The 20,873-nt window shown below is 35.9% G+C and overlaps 1 protein-coding gene across 2 annotated transcripts in view; it reads right to left on the bottom strand.

Moving 5' to 3' along the window:
* Window positions 1-20,623, bottom strand: part of LOC122175502 (heparan sulfate glucosamine 3-O-sulfotransferase 1-like) — a 39,647-nt gene extending 19,024 nt beyond the window's left edge. The window contains exon 1 of one of the 2 annotated variants that reach the window (XM_042863231.1): window positions 20,558-20,623. The gene's annotated coding sequence lies outside the window, so the exon portion shown is untranslated. Of the gene's footprint in view, window positions 1-20,015; window positions 20,094-20,557 lie in introns of those variants that run through there. The other variant, XM_042863230.1, reaches the window with a different exon arrangement.
* Window positions 20,624-20,873: the final 250 nt, after the last annotated feature.

Here is a 20,873-nt window from a genome sequence, read left to right as displayed (position 1 = left end):
AAAAAAAAAAAAAAAAAAAAAAAAAAAAAAAAATCAGACCCATGGAGTTAAATATTGACAAAAACTCTACCAATAAAAATAGGGAGTCTTTCAAACAGCTGAAGCATTATGTATAGATTTTTGCAGGTTCACAAGCTCAATGCTCCCATTTCCAGTAAAAGCTGCTGTGTAATACATAGAGCTAAATGCCTGAGGGACATTGAAGTGAATATATTTTTCTGCTGTTTAATGCATGCTGGCAGTCATTTGCAGAGTTTACATAGCTTTCTTGTCAATACCTGCTGGTTGCAGTTGGTGAAGAAGCACTTTCGCTTATGATCTGGTTGCTAATTAAGCATGGCAGTAGCCATTCACAGTGAAAATTTCAACAACCTGACACAAAAGGACAGAAAGAATCAGATGTATTTTCAGAAAGCTCTGATCTTTAAATATAACATTTGGATTCTGCAGTTGCTGCAGTTTAAAGATAGCAGAAAATACTGTGCCAGATTAACACACACACTTTTTTTATAAACTCTGAAACAGTGCTCTGTGCTTCATAACTTTACCCTTGCCTGCTGCCATTTTTAATTTATCATCACTCAGTTGTACATCTTTTCTGTTGCCTATTTCTTCATACGCAGGAAGGCTGAAGTTTGCTCCTGTGCCCTTTGGCACCCAAAAGCTCACAGAAAATATCTGCAAAGTTATCTCATTACCCCATTACTCCATTTTAAATTCTTTGTTATATAGCCTCCAAGAATCAGTTAATTCTCAGCTAAAGTAGTATCTACTATCTTATTTGTTTCTTCAGGTTAATCCCATCTCCTTGTTTTGTGGTTTTTTTTTTTTTTTTTTTTTTTTTGTTGTTGTTGTTGTTGTTTGTTTTTAAATCTACCTATTGACTTTTTATGTTTAGTTCACAACTCTTGTAGGCAAAAATCTCTGACATTTGTGCACCCTGACCCAGTAGTCCCAGATTTGAATTTAAAAAACACACTGTAAAATAGTAAAAAACACAAACAAAAGAACACCATTTTTTTCCAACAGTTGAAATCTCACTTTTTGTTAAGCACCCTGTATGCAGGGAGAACAAACCTTGACTGAGCTGGGAAACAAATCTTACTACTAAATAAGAACCGGTTCTTTCATCTGAGTAGAAAAGAATCTGGAATACATACTGAAAGTGAATCCTTTCTGAGAAAAATCTTCAGATAACAAAGGCATTATTAGAACTACCAGAGGTGACTGAAAGGCCACTTTCCACTCAGAGCAAAAAGTCACTTCACAAGGAACAGTATCACAGCTGAGCACACTTTTGATCATTTGTAAGCCATGCTCAAATTCTTTAAGTAAAACAAACATTATCCATATCTAGTTTCTGGTTGCAACCGTTTGTTCTTATCCACCTATGCCTTTTATTCATCTCTTCCTTTAAAAACGGTCATTTGACACCATTGTAAAAAAAATTTTACCTTTTGCAATTTTGTGAAAGAAATATAGTAGTGTTCTTAAAGTATTAAAAAAATTACACGATAGAAGATGCTGCTTGCAAATGCAAGAGGCACCTAAAAGGCTCAGCCTAGTGCTGCATTAAGAAGTCTGAAAAGTGAAAGAACTTTCAACACTTTTCATAATAAAGACCAGACTGGAAACAGTAAGCCTTGACTAATTATTGAATTGTCTCATCCGCTTAAGTAAAGGGATCCATAGATGCCACTGGCAACAAAGAGGCACATTCAAAAAGGAAATGAATGTACTGGAGACCTTTCAATCGCCACAGTAGCCTTTTTAAGAAACAGTGGTGTGCACCTTCTAATGAACAATCTTGATTTTAATTTGGATCCTGCAGGAGGTGAAGTAGTTCTCCTGTTCAGACTCTAATATTAATACTACCTTTTCTGTGCACGGTAACTTATAAAGTGTATCTCTGTCTGGAAAAAGATCTGCCAGTATTTGCGCAAAACTGCTTTTGAAGTAAAACAATACTTTTAAAAACTATGTTGATTGTATTTCAAAACCTAAATAGAATTTTTCCATCAGCAATAAACTGAAGATCTATTATCTGGACAAACAAAAGAACAAAAAGCCTTCATGAAGAAATATATAAGAGTTCATCTGAAAGACTAGTATTCTTTTCTTATTCTTCAACTTTTTTTTTTTTTTTAAATCTTTTTTTCAAGTGTCCTAATAGAATGCAAGAGTAAGCTACTAAACTGGCTGGAGTGAATACATGGTAGAGTTACATAAATAATTAACATATAGACACAGTCAAATACATACATGTATATATAAATATGTGAAAACTTTTGAATTGAAGACTTCCGAAGAGTTGGAAAAGTTTCAAATTACAATTTGATTAAGTTGGATTGAAAGGGAGCAACAAACTCCCTGTCCGATTCTGTTATTTTACTTTTCCACTGTGAACTTTGTTTTGTTTAAATACCCTGTCACTTCATTTTTAAGTTTCTTTCAAATTCACCTCTTGGCTGAGGCTTTGAATGCATCTATAATGAAATATTTTCCGCTGTGGAATATTTGCTGCCTATAATCACTCATGCTGAGAATCAGTCCTCAGGTCTTTGCTAGCTGAATAAGCAAAATGAGAAAACAAAATGATAGAAAACATCCACAGACAAATTATCTTGCTGTTACTTTTCCCCAGACATCTGCCATCTCAAAGGAAAACTCAAGAGGAGAAGCGTTGAAATGGGTAAAGGAAGGGATCCAGAGACTGTCTTTAAGATTACAGAAATCAAATTCAGAGATATATAGAGGGTAAATGGGCCTTTAAGAGGAGGACCTACTTTTTGGAATCCCTCTGATATAGATTAGTTAGACTTAGATGCCTGGTATTCATCTCTATGAAATTCTTTCTATCCAAATCAGACTGTTACTGAAAATATTGAGTAAGAGAAAAAGCAATAGGTTAATGAATTCTCTGGGACTTTCTTTAATCTGTAAGTCAGCTTTCAGAAATCGGGAGAAATTTATCTGACCATATGAGAACAGAAGAGGTCACGGTCCCCTTTAAAAAGTGTATCATTAATTCCTATTTGTTCCTACACCATTGAGCACTTCTTTCGAAGTCATGAAATTTAACAATGTTTATCAAGAGATGAAGCTGAGGAAAACCTGTTGCTTCCATGCATTTAATGGATAGCCAGCAAGTTTTTCTGCCAGGATAAGAGAGAGAAGGAATAACTTCCACGACAAAAGCAATGGATATGTTTTGATCCCCTTGAGCTTAAAGCATTGTCTGATCAACTTGTAGTCCTTATATTTGATTTTTTTTAATGAGCATTTGAGATAAATGTTAAAGTTCATCTTGCAGTTGCATTACAGGGGTTCCTAGTCTAATCTGATTTCTATTTGGATATAAAGCTAGTACTTATAGAACATCATGTCACACACAATCACCTAATTAGCTTCTTAATTAAAGCATGATTAATCAAAAATAAATATCATGAAAAATGATAACTATGCCTTTTGCTCTCTGAGCAGGTTTTAGCTAATATTATGCCACAGTTTTGGCTTCCAGCGATTGTTTCTTAAATTAGCAAATTCTGTTAAAAGTAACTGCTGTCCTCTGTGGAATGTATGTTAAAACACATGAGCAAAATAAAACATGGAAGAAGCTAAATTGCATAAGTGAAATTATTCTGGCTGCATTATGCTGAAATGTCTGAAGAGCCACCTAAACTATGCCCCAGAAAAAGGAAAGCAGGAAGAGCTCCCATGAGCAGTGCTGTCAAACAGCCTCTCACATGAAATTCAGTATCAGAGAACAAAGAGCTTGTGAGGTTCTTACAAAATCAACTGTTACTTATTTAGTATCAGTATACTGGTAATCACTTTTTTTTTTTTTTAATTTTCAATAAAAAGAGTTCACAAGAAAGCCATTAATTAAATTTTACTTTTCTTTAGGTTTTGAGCATTAAAGCTTTTGGCACAAAGGAATCTTGTCTCTGTGCAAAAGCCAACACCTTATTATGAGGATGTAAGCAGCACACAGTTTTGCACAGTTTCACCCTGAGTAAGAACACTGTGGCAAAAACAAAACAAAACTAAATTAAAAAGAACAGATGGTTGCAAGAACATACTAAAACCAGAAAATGGAACAAAACAAACAACAAGCATATCAAAGCATCACATTCTCCTTCCTACCTAAAATTGCCTTAAAAAAATAAAAGAAAAAAAAAACAAACAGGAAGCTCTAAGCTGTTTATATCATCTAACTCCCAGAAGACTCAATGAAAAACTAATAGACTAAATATGTTGTTTATAAAGAAGTGCCAGATGCTCAATGTGAACTAACTAGGATAATGCTAAATGGGCACTAAGACGTCCTCTCAAATGCTCAGGAACTGAATGTAATTACACTGAAGAAATCTTCCCTGAAAGTTATTGTTTAACCTACAATTCATTTTCAAACACTGTATGATTGTTACCTTCTTCTGTACCTGCCCTGAGGACTTGACATTGCTGGTATTTGTTCACCTGCAGAACATTTTCAGAGCATTTCCAAAAGTTAAAAAAAAACAATAACCACAAAGCCCTACTAGAAAAAAGAAATGAAATTAAAACCAGTAATCATAAAACGCACATTAAAGAAGATATTTTTAAAATATCTTGCAGTTATTCAAACACTGGTTTTGTGTTGCCCTCAGACAAGGTTATGTTTGAGAGAGAATGTGTTTACACTCCCAGTCTATATCTGAGCTTATCCATAACTGCTCTCTTCTACTAGCACTAGCAAAAGGCATAGTTTATACACAGAACAGCCCCATATGTAGCTAACATAAGAGCTACAATCTTAGCACATTAGCAGGCACACATAGAATGGCTATATGTGCTCACACCAAGCTGCAAATACACCAGCACTAGCTTCAATGAGTCCTGGATGAGAGATACAATATGTGCAAGCTCATTAGTGCGCACACACAGGAAGTCTTCTCCTCCCTATAGGAAGCAAACCCTATTTGCATATTTATAATCTACATGAAAGTTTAATGTCTTACATGGCCTGTATTTTGACAAGGGATTTATTTAATGTGACCTCAGTCCAGGATGAGATGAATTTGACTATCAGCTGATGATGCATACTGTGAATATTTCCCATTAACATTGACATGTTGGCGAATATAGCAGGGAAAACCCATCAAATGTCAAGAAACTTGAGCTGGGAAACAAATTTATTTCAGGAAAGAAGCAGTGAATTCAAGTCTAAAGTTAAATAGTTAAATCTGACTTGAAGCTTTTGATTGTATTTGAACACATGCAGATTTTATTTTTTTTTTTGGCAGTTTAAGAGTGGGTTGTTTTTATTTTTGTATGCATAGTTCAGTCATGAAGGTTTTGTTCAGTATTCTGCAATAGAACAATATCAATAAAATTATAATGATATCTATTTCATTCCAGTCTTTGATACTCATAGAAAATATTATAATAATATAAAAATTTCAAAACCATCACAAATTGTCATTACATTAATATTACGTCTAGGCTACTAGAAGGTGCATGACAGGAAGTATATATTTATTTTATTTGTAGAACTAGTAGGAATTACTGCCTGTGATGATTACATCTAGAGCTCTTCATTGCTGCCTAGACTTTACCAGTGTCTCTGTTAGCACTCAGCGCAGACTGTGGGACTTGTTATCACACTGATGATTCTCAATGTGCCATTGCAGTTTTTAAGCATCACCAGCTGCTCAAGCAAAGAAAAAAAAAAAATCAGCAACTAACAGCTGTTTTATAATACTGTATGCTACACTGCATACCTGCATTGGCCTTTCATGACTTTAAATAAATATGTTTTCTATTGCTACCAGTTAGTACATGTTAAAAACTTCCTGTCTGAATCAGTATCCAGAATCCAAAAAGGATAATCTAACAGACAGACTTGTTTCACATATGACAATAATTAAGTGGGACGGTAAGAGACAGTTTTCTCAGAAATGCATCAAAACAAAAAGCATGAATAAAACCACGTTTACATTTAATTGTAAACCCAATTCTGCTCACTTGAAAAAAAAAAAAAAAAAAAGTATTTTCAAAGACAGACAGAAAAAATCGGTATTTAGTGGCTTCTTTTTTTTTAATTAATTAATTTATTTTTTTAAAGAATTTTAACACCAAGAACTCTACTCAGGAATGGAAGTGCAACTGCTTTTTAATACAGTTCCAGCTTTAAGTGAACACATTCAGGAGGAAGTCAGCTTCTTTAGCTGCTTTGATAGTTTTTAGCCTTTTCTAGCTCCCATTATGCAAGAAATACACATATGGAAACATTAGGCAATGGACCTGGTCACAATAACATGGTATCTACTCATTAACTATTCAAGTAAACGTTACTGCAACAAAAGCAAAAATATCCTCTGATGCCTATGATATCAAAGCTTTAAAACTTACTGAATGAAAATATGAACAAATGATCTCCTGGTAAAGCTTCTCCATTTGGACAGCACCTTACCCAATGGAGAGTCACCATGGCTATAATTAAGAGAACAAAGAAAATTTACTCTGAACTAGAAATGCCTTCTAACTCAGAGCTGAAAGAGGACCAGATAGTACCAGGAATAATTCTGAACCAAATCTGTTCCTCTCTTTGGAAAGTTGAAAAAAAATTATTTTCAAAAGCAGCTTCATCAAATCACTACACCATGGATACAGACTCTGATGCCTCTCTAAGTGGCTAAATCTCAAAGAAGAGACCCAACTAACCAAGAGTTTCATACCTGAAATACGACTTAGATCTTTCCAGTTAAACTAAGAGTATTAATACAGAAAGAATACATAAATAATTTCCCTAAGCAGTTGGCAATTGCAAAAATATTTTGGAAGGCGTTTCTTGTTATCAGTGATGACAATGTGAAGCCCATATAGACATCTTTGTGTGCTAAACACACATAAAGACATCTTAAAAAAAAAAAATAACGTAAGGAATACTACAGCTACTATTTTAAAATTTATATAAAAGATTTGGCAAAACATTGTACTCCCTTGGGAGTTATCTTAAGCATTTAGCAGAGGAGGTAACCATGACAAGCATACCAAATTCTTTGAATTTTGTTACCAAAGGGAAAAAAAGCAAAAAACAGAGTAGAGACATAACAGGGGTATAATTCTTAATATCTGCTAGTTTCCTAGCCAAGTGATCAAGGATTAGAAATTTTGCTTCTGAAAAAAAGATTTTGTTTCTAGCTTTCATAATTCTAAAATAAAATCTCAGAGTAAGTTTTCCTCTTTTCCTACATTGGTTTGCTTAGTTCTCTATGACTGTTTCACAGGTCAAGGAGTGATCTCCAGGACAAGATAAAGGCTAGTCCTAGGTAGTATTTATTACACATATCTTTGTCTTAGGACAAGTCACTTCCGACATGCAACATTTTATTTTTAAACATGAACTGTCCAGACAGTAATATTTCACTCCGGAATGGCTGAGACTTACAAACAAAAACATGCGTTCGCATCTTTTCTCTATTTTCATTCATAGAATCATAGAATTGCTTGGGTTGAAAAGGACCGTAACAATAAGCCAGCTTCAACCACCTTGCTATGTGCAGAGTCAACAACACTAGACCAGGCTGCCCAGAATCACATCCAGCCTGGCGGTGAATGTCTCCAGGGATAGGACATCTACAACTTCCTAGGGCTTCCTGTTCCCACCTCTGAGTGAAACGCTTCCTCCTCATAAATCTAAATCTCTAACCTAAATCTCCCTGTCTCAGTTTGAAACCACTCCCCCTTGTCCTATCTCTATCCACCCTTGTAAACAGTTGTTCTCCCTCCTGTTTATATGCTCCCTTCAAGTACTGGAGGGCTAAAATGAGGTCTCCCTAGAGCCTTCTCCAAGCTAAACAAGCCCAGTTCCCAAAATCTTTCTTCATAGGAACCCTCTGAGCATCTCAGTGGCCCTCCTCTGGACCAGCTCCAAGAGCTCCACATCCTTCTTGTTCTGTGTCCAAGCCTGGGGTCCCAGCACTTCAGATGGGGTCTCACATGAGCTGAGTAGAGGGAGGACAATCACATCCCTCTCCCTGCTGGCCACTCCTGTTTTAATGCAGCCCAGATCAGTCATTCTGATCACCAGCAACATCTTAGACATGTTCGATGATAGATAGCTAAAATCACCTCTTTGCATGATACAGGTTTCTATTGAAATCTTCTCAAAGTCACACACCAAACTTCTACCTATTATGGTAAAAGGCAAAAGCACTTGACCTGTCTTCTAGTGAGTCTTGAAATGACAGACCAAAAAACATAACCAGAAGCACAATCTATTGAAAACTGCTTCGAGTTCTAGGTTCCAGAGGGCGGAAAGTTATTCTGGACACAAACTTAGATAGAGATAGAAGGAATGTTTCCTTCTCACTGGATCCATAATTAAATTGAAGAGTTGTTCTTTAAGTATTTAAGCTTGTATGAAAACAAGCATACTTCATGCAATCAGTGCAGAGTGTCTGTACCTTACAGAGCTGAATCAGTCTCTGAAGCTACACTACTTTGAAGAGTAGTAGTATCAATAGTTCAGTTTAAGACTGAACTCCTAATTTTAGTTCTATTAGGTGCCAAAGTTAAATGGCACACAGAGGGATGGATGTTTGTATAAGCACTTGACAGAAATAGATATTACCAGATGGTTGGCTTCAACATTCTAAATTCTGATTGATCAGCATTGCATAAACACAGCCCTTGACTACAAATGATTCTAGCATGAGGTAATTACTCAAATTTTCCTTTTGCAAATAAACTTAGAGAAATACAGAAATAACCTGTAAGTAAACAGTCTTCAGTTCACCTCTGAGAGATTTAAGACACTGGTATTATTCCATTAAAGCAAAGAGATAATTTATTTTCAGAATTCTGCCTTGGATACAGAAATCTCAGCATGGTGAAGTTGTCAAGACTGACAATTTTCAAAAAAACCTTTATACTGTTGAATAATTAGTTCCTTCTTACAGAGAAGGCAAGATAGGTTGCCTCCAATATCGTTCCGGCATCAAAATCACTAAAAAAGGAAGACAATCTTTAAAGTGAGGCGGAGTACTTAAACATTTTTAATGTAATAGTCTTCTGTAATCCTATTAACAATGAAGGAGCTTTTCTACAGGAGGACATAACAATAGATACAGGTTCCTTGCAGTATTGGTTGGTGAGAGGGCACTAGAAAACAGATGTAAACTGAAATAGGAAAGCTTTTGACACAGTCAAGTACTGAAACAGATTGGTCATAGTGGTGGTATGGTCTCCATCCTTGGATATATTCAAGATCATACTGGAAAAACCCTGAGTAGCCTGGTATTTCTTCAATGCTGATCCTGTTTTGAGCACAGTTTTGGACCAAGATGACCTCTGGAGGTCTCTTCCAAGCTGAATTTCTGTGTGAGCCTATAATTTGAAAGAAGCGTTTACAAATCATTTTAAGGAACTAACTAAGATCCAAGGTAGTTTTAACACTATTAAACAAAAAAATTACTCCAAACTACCCAATATCTATGCTCTGAGAATACATACAACATGATCCCAAAGAACAAACTCTCTTAAGAATTGTGCAGGAATAGAAAAAGGGATCTTTGTGTTAAGACATGAAATGCTAGTTCCATAACTAGTTTTAATTATGCCTGTGTACAATAAATCAAAATAGCACAGGAAATGACACCTTCAGTAGATCTACATTATCATCTATGCTGTAGGTTACAGACTCTCATATTTTTAGGCCAGTCTAGATAAAATTACTTATTACCATAGCTTCAAAGTTCATAAAACAACATAGTAAGAAATCTAATTAATCTCTTCCCAGTTACAACATGACAAAGGTTTTATGGGTGATCACAGTTCTTGCTATTGAACAGTTGCCTAACAAGTCATATGCAAGAAATGCTCAGCCCTTTCCTCACTCAGTACCTCAGCTGGGTTCTCTCACATTTCAGTACAAGTTGATATAAGTCTTTCAAAAGTATGTTAGACTGCACTGAGGAGATTTAAATAACTGCTTCCCCAACAGACTAATGTGCTCCTCATGCTCTAAAAAATATAAATAATACGTGAGAAAATTGAAGTCTAGATTCTAGAGATCTCATAGGAACAATTACTCAGATAAGAGGGGAAATTTTTCACAGTGTGATGAAGTAGTTTCTTCCATTCTTATCGTTATCATTTTAGCAGGAAGAGAGTCAGTACTTGCTAAAGGTGAGATTGACTTAACAACAACTGACATAAACAGCTACATAAAATTACAGTGCTCTTGAGATCTCTTCAGAATAAGGAAACAGATGATGGAACTCAGTATCTGATGCAATCTTCCTTATTTACAGAGTCTAAATTTCAGTTTTCCTTACACAGTGAAACATAAACAGATAATTGTTTTCTGTTCTGAGTTTACTGCCATTTCCCAGCATTCCATTTAAAGACTTCAAAAGCAGTGTTTGAATACACACTAAGTAGTTGTTCATGCAAGATTATGAATATTTGGCCAATTCTCACCTTTGTGACATTTTCCTCCTTTCTCCTAGTAATTATTCAGCAAAACTCTTTAACTGCATGTAATGTCACTTTACAGTGACATACCTATGTTTTGTTACTTCTTAAATCAAAGGTGGTAGCTCATCAGCTTCAGTTAGCACTGTTACAAGTAGAGCTGACTTTATTTTAACTGCAAAAGATAGTGACATCATGAATTTTGGGGAAGAATTCCAACATCATACAGTTTTAAATACTAAAATGCTTTTACTATTTTCACATCTGTCCACTTACTCTTCATCACTGTGAGTGTAGTTACCCAAGAAAGACACTAAATCAACTGATCAGTTTGCTTTTTACTGTAAAGGTGCAAGCAATGAAAAATATAACTATTCGTTAGTGACAATTCAGGTCTATGAAAAATTTTTCCTTCAGTGATATCCTATTCTTACTGTTAATAAATTCAGACAACACATACAATAAACAAGTAGAGGTTGTTAGTAGAGAGACAAGATCTAGCTAGTAAAATCTTGTGGTGTGCCATGCTAATAGTCTCCTCTTACAGTAATCCTTCTGACAAATAGAGGGGAAAGACAACATATACACTGAGACTATGCATTAAAACCTAAAAATAAAGGTTTCAATTTAAAAAATTTAATGGCAAGGTGATGCTTAAGGCATGCATGCTGTCTTTCACAAAATATTCACTGTGCTCAGAAAAAAAAATTCAGATAAAAGAATTAATTTAAAAGCAAACAGCAAGAATTTCAGGCATTAGCAGATATTTCTTACACTAGTCTCAGAAACAACTAAACCAAGAATTTATTTAAAATGGCTGCAAATTAATAGAAGGGGAAAAGATAAATAAAAAATAGATTAAAAAACCCAGAAAGACAACAAAAATTGTAGATATACATCAAGAGAACCACAAATAGATTTAAAAGAAAAAAGTCTGAAAACAGACTATGTAAAAGGAAGCTTGCAACTATGTATTGAATACACTGAACAACAAACAAGTCAAATGAGCAAGAAATTAGAAATTAAAAGAAATGTAAAAACTAACTTAAAAATAAAACAGTTATACTGAATTTTGCTCTTTCATCAACACATAAGATGCCTTCTAAAAATGTAATAGAAGCATTGTAACTTTTGGCATTATATACTAAGGAAAAAAAGCCTTATCTGTAAACAAAGAGGTGGATAGGGCCTTTGTCTGCGATACCTATTTGAGTAACACTAAGTGAACTCTAGAAAGAATTGTCCAGTTGTTTCAGAAGAAAACAACTGGCAAGTGTTCCCATCTCATGGAGCCTCCCTAATTTAATTTCCTTGACATTAAATAAAAAGAGAGGCAAAGAATTTTCTTATGGCTTTGCACATTGGATTTTAATATTCAAAATTTATTTTTCAGAGCTATTCCATACGATACACACATTAAACAGAAATGTATGAAAATTTTTACTCAATATCAAAATTAGTATGTTAGGTATTAAGAACTACAGATGGAGTTATTTGATACTTGGATACTGAGCCAAACAGAATGTAAATTTCTCACTCCGTGGAATTCTGTAGATTCAGTAGTACAAGAAATGTTTCACTTAGAAACGTAGATAATTCTTAGATAATTTGGAGGAGGAGAAAGACGTTTTCCCCAAGCTACTTGTTAAAACGAAAAAGGAGGAGCATGACAAATTTGTGACAGCCCTGCCTTACAATAAGGATCCCTGGGAACTCCCTTGAATTTGGTTAGGAGTCTGAATGAGCATTTCTGTCAGAAAGAACTTTTTTCATGAAAGGAAGTTAATCTCCATAAAAGGGTGGTCAAGCACTAGAATTGGCTGTTCAGGAACGTGAAGGAGTCCCCATAAATACTTCCATGGGAGCTATTAAGAAACACATAGATGTGGCACTGTGGAACAGAGTTTAGTGATGGGACTTGGCAGGTCACACTGACACTTGATGAAGGTTTTTTCCAACCTGAATGATAATTCTCTGATACTACGAAATAGCAAGATGATGTAGTATTTCAACACGAACAGTTACATGTTTTATTCTGTAATCCTAGTGTTCTTTTTTCTTGTTGAGGAATCTTTTATAGATAAATGAAAAATTATCTTCACCAAAACATCTAAGTGCAATTTAAGAACATGACAGTTATTCTCTTCCTCACAAGTGAAAGCATAGCAAAATTGTTGTATCAATTTCAGAAATTAGAATACATTTTCGTCACAAAATTTCTATTAGCAACAAAAGAGCAGCCCTTATTTCTTTATCTAAATGTAAAGTAGCATGACCAGCTTGTACAGAAATAACATGTTAAAAGGTACACTTTTTATTCTAGATCGGCTGAGCAGTATCCTGAATTGGTCCTAATCAATATATAAAACATTAACTGCTTAATGGAAATGTTATACACTGAATGTTAGAGTTTTTACAGAAGGAAAAAAAAAAAAATAGTGCACTCTAACAGCATTTCCTTCTAGTGCAAGCTAGGACAAATTCAAATATCTCCCAGTGAGAAGTATATACTTAGATGCTTGTGCATTCCTACTGACTTCTGTTTGATTAAAGAAGCTGCTTCATTAGAGAAGTAAACTAGAATAATTCCTTGGAGTATTGCAGCACACCATTCTGTGCATATGATTATGTGGGAATTCAAAACAGAAGAGTTACAGTACTCTTTCCTTAGTATCTGATCATCTGACTTTAGAAGAACAACTCTATAGTGACTATTTACAGTATCTCGGTTATCTAAAAAGTCACATGTGATTATGATAACAGACCCCTTTTCAAGATAAACTTAAATTCAAAGTTTCCACATTCTATTACTAGTAGTATTTAAGTTCCCAGGATATGGGAAATAAAGGATAAACACAAAAAGCCAGGCAGCCAATAAATCTATTCAACTTCCATAATTTTTGTTGAGGGAAAAGTAAAGGACGGGTAAAAACAACAAAGCACTCAGCTAACTTACTACATAGGCCAAATCTCTCAAGAATTATTTTTATTTTTATTTTCTTTTATTTTGGAGTGTTCAGGTATGGATCTTTAGGATCCAGAGTTTTGGAGATTATGTTAGAATTCAGTAGAGTATGAAAATAACAAGGCTTTCCCTTTTCTTCATTCTCCAGTGCACACGTCAGACTTTGATCTTAGAAATCTCAAGTACAACAAAATGTATACATTCTAGAGATATTTTATTAATCTATGATACAAAGGGATCCAAAACATCACAGCCAGAATGTCAGTGATGCAAAAATGGCCATAGCTATTGCCATGAAAGACTCAACATTAAAAAAAAGTGAATGAAATCAAAACTGTAAAATAGAACTCTGTAAATTAAGTAAACAGATTAAAAAAAGACACCTAACTAAATTTAGCTATTCATTTACAGAATAAACTAAACGTAATCGGTGGTACAAAGGAAGTACAATGAAATCACTCAGACTAATAGAACCTAACATTTGGGGATTAGATCTAAAAGATGTCTAACTTGCAACTTCAGGAAAAAAAATTAATTGCTTATTTTCATAATTTATCTTAGGAATTTATCACTAGAAAGTGTCAAAGCTGACAACTCCAAATGATTTTCCATCTTAAACCTGACAGCGACTTCCTTTATTAATGATACAATGAGAAGCATGGCGATGTTGGAATTAATGTGAGGGTACTCTAACACAAGATCTCTTTATAGTGAAAATTGTCTATTTTCTTCAGGTGTGATAAGATCACAAGACAAAACATTTTATTACAATATTAGTGTATGGCTTAAAGAATCAGACTATCAAGAAGCTATCAATATCTAATTCTCAAGTTTCAGCAAAAATTTATTTTATGTTACAAACTACTGTTTACCAGGGTTTGCTGTCTTTCATTTAATAATGTCTGTCTACTCTATATAGTGTTCAGAAATATTCATTCTATTCTGAATGAATCTTTAAAAATTCTTCTTTGTATCAGTCAACAGATAAATTCAGGGAAAACTACATCTGACTCCATTATCAAAGAGACATGACGTTAGTCAAGTTTTCAGAATGAAACTCTGTGTCTTTGTTCCTTGAAAATTAGAGCACATATTGTAAGAATTGAATTCAGATTCTGAGGATTGCAGCATTTTCTGTGTCCTGTGAACACTTTAAACAAGTTTATATCAAAATTCAAACTTCTATCTGATTTCCTGATCTAAAATATATTGTCCCAATACTGTTCATTTGCAGAAGTAACATCAACCTGCTTCAGAAGACGTATTGAAGATCATTACGTCTATAATGAGTTTTTTATGCAGTAAGAACAACACAAATGCAAAATTATAACAAGAGAACCAGTCCAGTTTTTCTGCATCTAGAAACAATTAAATTTATGCTCAATATTTAGATTACTTTATCCATTCACCTATCAAAAACAATCTATAAAGTGATATTTATAATCTATCAAGACAATACACCTCTCTTTTATCTTGCTTTGGGGCTTTCAGATATCCACTAAGATCCCATCATAAATAAATATATTCTTATAATACATTTTTTATAATTGATCTTTGCAAAAAACAGGTCTTTCTTTTGCAGTTTAGACAAAGTCTAGGTGAGCATTCTTTTCACCATCTTTAAAGGCATGTAAAGAAAAAGAGATTATTTTACTTCAAGAGACTTAAATGTAATACACAAAATGGTTGTTTAGTACTCAAAAGTACAGAAGTGGGGAAAAAGCATGAAACTATTTTCTGCACTGTTCTGTAGGTAACATGCAACATTTTACCTAATAGCTGGAACTTCCCCCTTCATTGAATTAGTGAAAAGGACTTACTCTTGCCTTTCCAAGTTAAGTAAATGTACAGAGTTAACATGGAACACCGACAAGAAAAAAAAAAAACAGTTGTTTTGAAATTCAAATGACGCATAGGCATCTATATTGATTTTGGAAACTGAGTTAAAGGCTAGAGTTGCAAGTCTGTAAAGGTGCCCCTCTTTCATTCCTAATTATCCATTTCAACTTAGAAGCCAAAAGCCATGTCTCCAGCTCTAGAGGCATTCTTCTAATGTGAGTTCCCACAAAAATGTGAATTAAGAATGAAACTGAAAAGCCAAGATTGTTTCTTGAAATCAATATCAAGGTATTTAGGCTGAAGTATTGCTAGCTCAGAGTTTCCCTAGAACACTGTTTTCATTTCAAGGGGGGAGGGGGGGAAGGGGGAAGAAAAAAAAGCAGCTTCAATATTTTAAGCATAATTGTTTGCAATGTTCTGTAAACAGAAAACCTTCAGTTGATGAAGAGGTTCCTTTTCCTCACTCTTTTGTGCATACACACACCAAGAAAATGCAGCTTTTTTAGCCAGAAGTGGATGTACTAGTGACTTCATAAGCCAACAGAAAACTCTCTATTCAAGCAACATTGAATCAGTTTTCCTGAGGCAAAACAGCTTGACTATAGACCAAGACTAAATGATGTGCTGAATATAACCCTAGAAATGTTAAGCTTCACTTACAATGAGGGTATTCCACTATCTCATCTGCTGGCAGAGGAGATGAGCGTGGCATAACAAGAGGAAACGGGGAATACACATGCAATTTTTCTCACCACTTGCATCAAGTGTATGCTTAAAAACCCTTGAATTCTTCAAACTTGAAGTATACTATTCATTAAGCTGAATGAAAAGTCACTTCATCTTTGTGAACTTCAGCCACTGCCTGATTAATTCAACCCAATTTCACAATAAATTTCAAATCTTCATATGTCAAGATTTCCACATCAAGCCCATAGGGTTTTTTGAGCCATTTAGATTATATGCAAGGTAGGAATTTACAAAGAACCTTTGTAACACCAGCAGAAATCTGTAGGGTTCTGCACTTTTAAAGCGGTGAGTAGATCTAGAATGGTGAACTAGATCAGAGCAGAGATTAGACTGGCAAGTACACAATGTTCTGCTTAAGTGTGATGAGAGAAAGAAACCTAGACAATTGTTATCCTGTATGGATGGAATGTATCCTTCAAAGCATGGAAATTTTTTATTTAAAAGGTAATCAACAATAAAGAGAACCATTAAGAAAAAAAAAAAAACAACAATACAAACCACAGGATAATTTCAACATAGTTGTAAAAAGATACACCAGTCTGAAATGAATGAGTTAACTTTCAAAAGAAAATATTAAATCGAAGGAAACCTAAAGTTCAATCTCTCCAAATTTCAGCAAAAAAATTGATACAGCAGCACACAGCAAGTATTAATTGAGTTAAAAATGACAAAGGTATAACAAAAATGAGTAGGTATAAAAGTAGATACAAAACTGATTATAGGTGACATAACGAATAAAAGTTTAAAACCGTTGTTCAGACTGATTTTATATCACGTGCTCCTTTGTGAACTTGGCTAAAAGTAGAGGCATTAGTATAAAAACAAGAGGCTCTCACCATCCAACAGTAGACATTGGAGAACCTTTGGGATCAGTGCATTGGAAATGGGAAAACATATAGAAAGTCTTCAAAGTCACATAAGCACAAACAACAGAATTTCTATGATTACACATTATATAATCATTTCAGAACAACAGGAAAAGAGAAGTTGCATCTCTACTGCAAGACTTGGTACATGCCTGTAGAACAAACTGTGTCTTCACCAATATCTGTTTCAGTATTTTCAGTTCACCAAGGTTAGCATTAGCAATATCATTTAAAACTTTTAGGAAACACTTCAGAAGTACAGTGTTAAATGCAGGTAAGATACGTTCTAAATTCAGGAGAACCAAGTTACCAGGCTCTAAGTATTCCTTTCCACTTTTACTCAACAGACTAACAGGAGCTTGTTCAGACTTCTTTGATCTTAGCACATAAAAGCTGTGAAAGGCACATGATCAATGTTTATAATTTATTGAAGGCTACACGCCAAGGAGTTGTCCTTAAATAACAATATAGAGATGGTGCAAATTAGGAATCAAAGAATGTATTTAGGCTGGAAGTTAAAAGAAACTTCTAAACATTGAGAAAAAGGTTTTTGAAACTTTTTTCCAGAAAGAGCAACAGGGCAAAGTACTTAACTAGTTCTAAGGGAGACTGTAGTCAGTTTATGACTGGGATTGGATAAGATTGTTTCCAAACAGAAAAGCCTCTTCTGCAGCCTTGAATTGCTACAATGAAGAACTGCTCCCTATTTTGCTACCCCACTTCCCAGTATTGTTCCTTCCCACACTTCCCAGTAAAGTTCAACTGGGGCTATGACATGGCTAGAATTAACTTTTGATATTTAAGAGAAAACAGTCATAAGACTTAACATCCTTCCCCACTACCTTGCATATTTTTATAGAATATTATATCAAAGTGGATAACTAAAGCTGTCCTTGAGATCAAAAGATTTAATCAGCAACTGAACAGAGCAGTGCATTGTAAACATACTGAAATGATACTGCCCCTTTCAGCCTTCATTAAATATTTGTCATCCGTGCTAGCTTTCTGCTTACTATATGAATACCCAAAAATAGAATTTGATTGTACTCCACGCATTTAAGCCTACAATTCTGGCAGCATCCTTTTTGTACTGAAGTTACTACCTGGACACTTCACATAAATTTCTGTTAAGACATACAGCTAACTGTCCCCCTGCACAATATACACAATTCAGTGGTAATCATTGAATGACTCACTCAGAAATTTTCTTATGACAAGAGCAGTGTGTCATCCAAAAATAGCTACAGAACGTATTCACATGACTGTAGGTATGGACCAGTTGCCAAAAAGTTATTTGGATACCATTAAGAGAATATCAAGCAGGGCTACAGTCAGCAACCTCTGCTCCGCTTACATCCATAAATAAGTGTGCAGCATTTCCATGGCAGAAAAACATGCTCAACCTGTTGCAGATGTAGAAAAGGCAAGCAAGTCTGGTCACTGAACTGCCCATACCCACAACGCATTGTATCAAACATAGTCATGACACTGTGTACATTGTAACTTGAACCACACTTGCGTAGCTCAACATAAATTTTGCCTCAAATTTATGCAAGACTGGAACTTAAGCAATGACAGAAGTTGTTCAAACCCCTAGTTTTTTCAGAACTTTGGCATTATCCATGTGTAAACTAAGAGCCAAAGCAGTGTGGCCAATTAAACAGAGCAAAGATATTTTTATTTCAGTTATATCTCAGACCAGTAAATGAGCAGCACTTTCTATGCTTTAAGGAGATCACAACATCATCTCCAGTTAGAAAAATTAGAAAAGAAAACAGATTGCACTCTTGTTTCAAGTTCAAGAATAAAGCCAGTGAACTCCACTTTTACTGTCTGTCATTTGATTTCTAGCATCATCATCAACAGAATCTTTTTTGCTTGCTTTGTTATAGACTGGACAGAGAATTCCACCTTAAATGATATAAAGTGATATGTGCAACTTAGTTCAATAACAGCATGCAGTACTGGAGTAAATGGAATTGACAGCAAGAGTCCATATTCCTCTCTCACTACTCTCCTAAACTTGTACTTATTTTTTGTTCCCTTATTCTATAGCTCTAAAGCATAGCAGGACAACTGCAAACAGCCTAGTTTTCAAAATATGCAGTTAGCTTAGCTCATATGTTCTGTCTTATCTCTTAGATTTCTGGGTTAGTAATAGGTTATCTTCTTAGTTAAGCTCTTTCTCCCACATGCCTTTACACTCTTCTACAATAAGGCTACAACTGATGAAATTGGCAAATCACATGTGCCACCTCCTACCCTCGCTCTGATGACATGACTTAGTGCAATCTACAGCCTCCACTGACAACATGTAGTATTTTTTTAATTAGAAAGCAGTACTCTTACAGAACAATAGAACACAATACTGTAAATAGCAAATGTTTTTATCAAAAATATGCTATCAAAGTAATTAACCCCAATTTAAACTAGCTCAGAAATTACAAAGCCTCAGTCTAGTTTTCCCAGCAACAAAACTATCAGAACATTGCAAAATTCACTTGTGCCATGAAACTAAATTATTAATAAATCTTGCAATATGAAATCATGATCTCACCACTCTGAAAACCCCATATTCTGATTTACAAAAGAAACACTTGCCTCAACAATAAGTATGCTTAACACCAAGATTCCTACTGAACAGTAGTTCTCCTCAATTCAGCTCCTCTAACAGACAAGTGCCAAGAGCTGTTCTGGTACTGGCTCAGAGGCAGTAAGCAGAACTCTTGGAAGCAGCTTATCACGTTTTAACCGTTTTCTCAAAGGATGGAAATAATCAAAGCAGACATCACACAGATTTTGGCTGCTGTAGTTGAGAAAGTCAGCACTCTCAATGTAAGTTGTGGTCTCCCCAGTCCAAGTTTTCTTCCTTCTGCATGCCAGAATTTTGTACAAACCATAAGCTAAAAGTAAAGCATAGCAGCCTAGCTATTCTAAGTCTACCCATGTAAAGCAAAAATAATCTAAAGCATCATCCTCACACTGCCAGCCACTTCCAAAGTCTGCCAGAGATCTCAGGCTGTAATGTGTAAATCATTACACGTTCTGACAGTACTTTCCAAAGGAAAATCCACCTTAGAATTACAATAAACAAGTACAGTTTGGCTTTAAATGAAATGAAGTAGCTTTTATCTGACCTGAGCGTCAGTCTTTTCCTAGTGGGAAATATAAATTCAGCATTTGGATACATAATCCTACAGCTCTCAGAAGCCGACTCCACCGCCAACACTTTACATGATTTATAGCTCTCCTCCAGATTCAGATGGCAAGTCTCGACGGAGCAGGTGCAAGGGGGTATTTCTCCTTCGCTCGGAGATAATTTCCTCGCATGTAAATTAATTAGCGAGTCTTCATCACTCTCGCGCAAGCGGGGAGCACGAAGCTAATGGATTACCAGCGGTTAACGTCTCGCTCGGAGCGGTGACCCGGCGGGCTGCCGGAGGGAGGGAGCTCCGCGTCATTACCGCTGAAGCCACAGCGTTTTTTGACAGCATCAGCAGCGACAAAAGTGAGCCCGGCTCCCGCAGTTGCGCCGACAGAGCGCTACATAGCGGGGGAAACGTTCTCCGCGGTACCGCACGCTTTCTGCTCCCTCCCGGCCAGCACCGCGCCCCCACCCGCAGCCCTGCCCCTTCCCCGAACGCCGGAGAAAGAGGGGGCGAGTCCCGGCTCCCATTACCTCCTCCGGAGCCATGGAGAGCGCTGCGGCTGCGGCCGCTGCCTCGACTCCGCACGGCTGGCAGAGCTCTCCTCACTCCCTCACCCCGCTACGCCGTGATCCGGCGGCACAGCCCGCTCCGCATAAATGCATTAACAGCAGCCACATCATGATTAATTCATCAGTCCGGTGACCAGAGGAGGAGGCACGCCGAAAGGAGCGGAGCTGGGAGGGGGTGGGAGCGCGCGGCTCTTTTCGCCCGGAGTTCAGCCCCCGCTGCCCGGGGGGAAGCTGCCGGTGCCCTGCCACATTCAGGAGCCGCCCGCTCGTAGCACCG

The sequence above is a fragment of the Lagopus leucura genome, unplaced genomic scaffold, assembly GCF_019238085.1.
Source record: "Lagopus leucura isolate 7727_CA_CO unplaced genomic scaffold, USGS_WTPT01 Super-Scaffold_739, whole genome shotgun sequence".
Lineage (NCBI taxonomy): Eukaryota > Metazoa > Chordata > Aves > Galliformes > Phasianidae > Lagopus > Lagopus leucura.
This window is presented reverse-complemented; position numbering and strand designations above follow the sequence as displayed.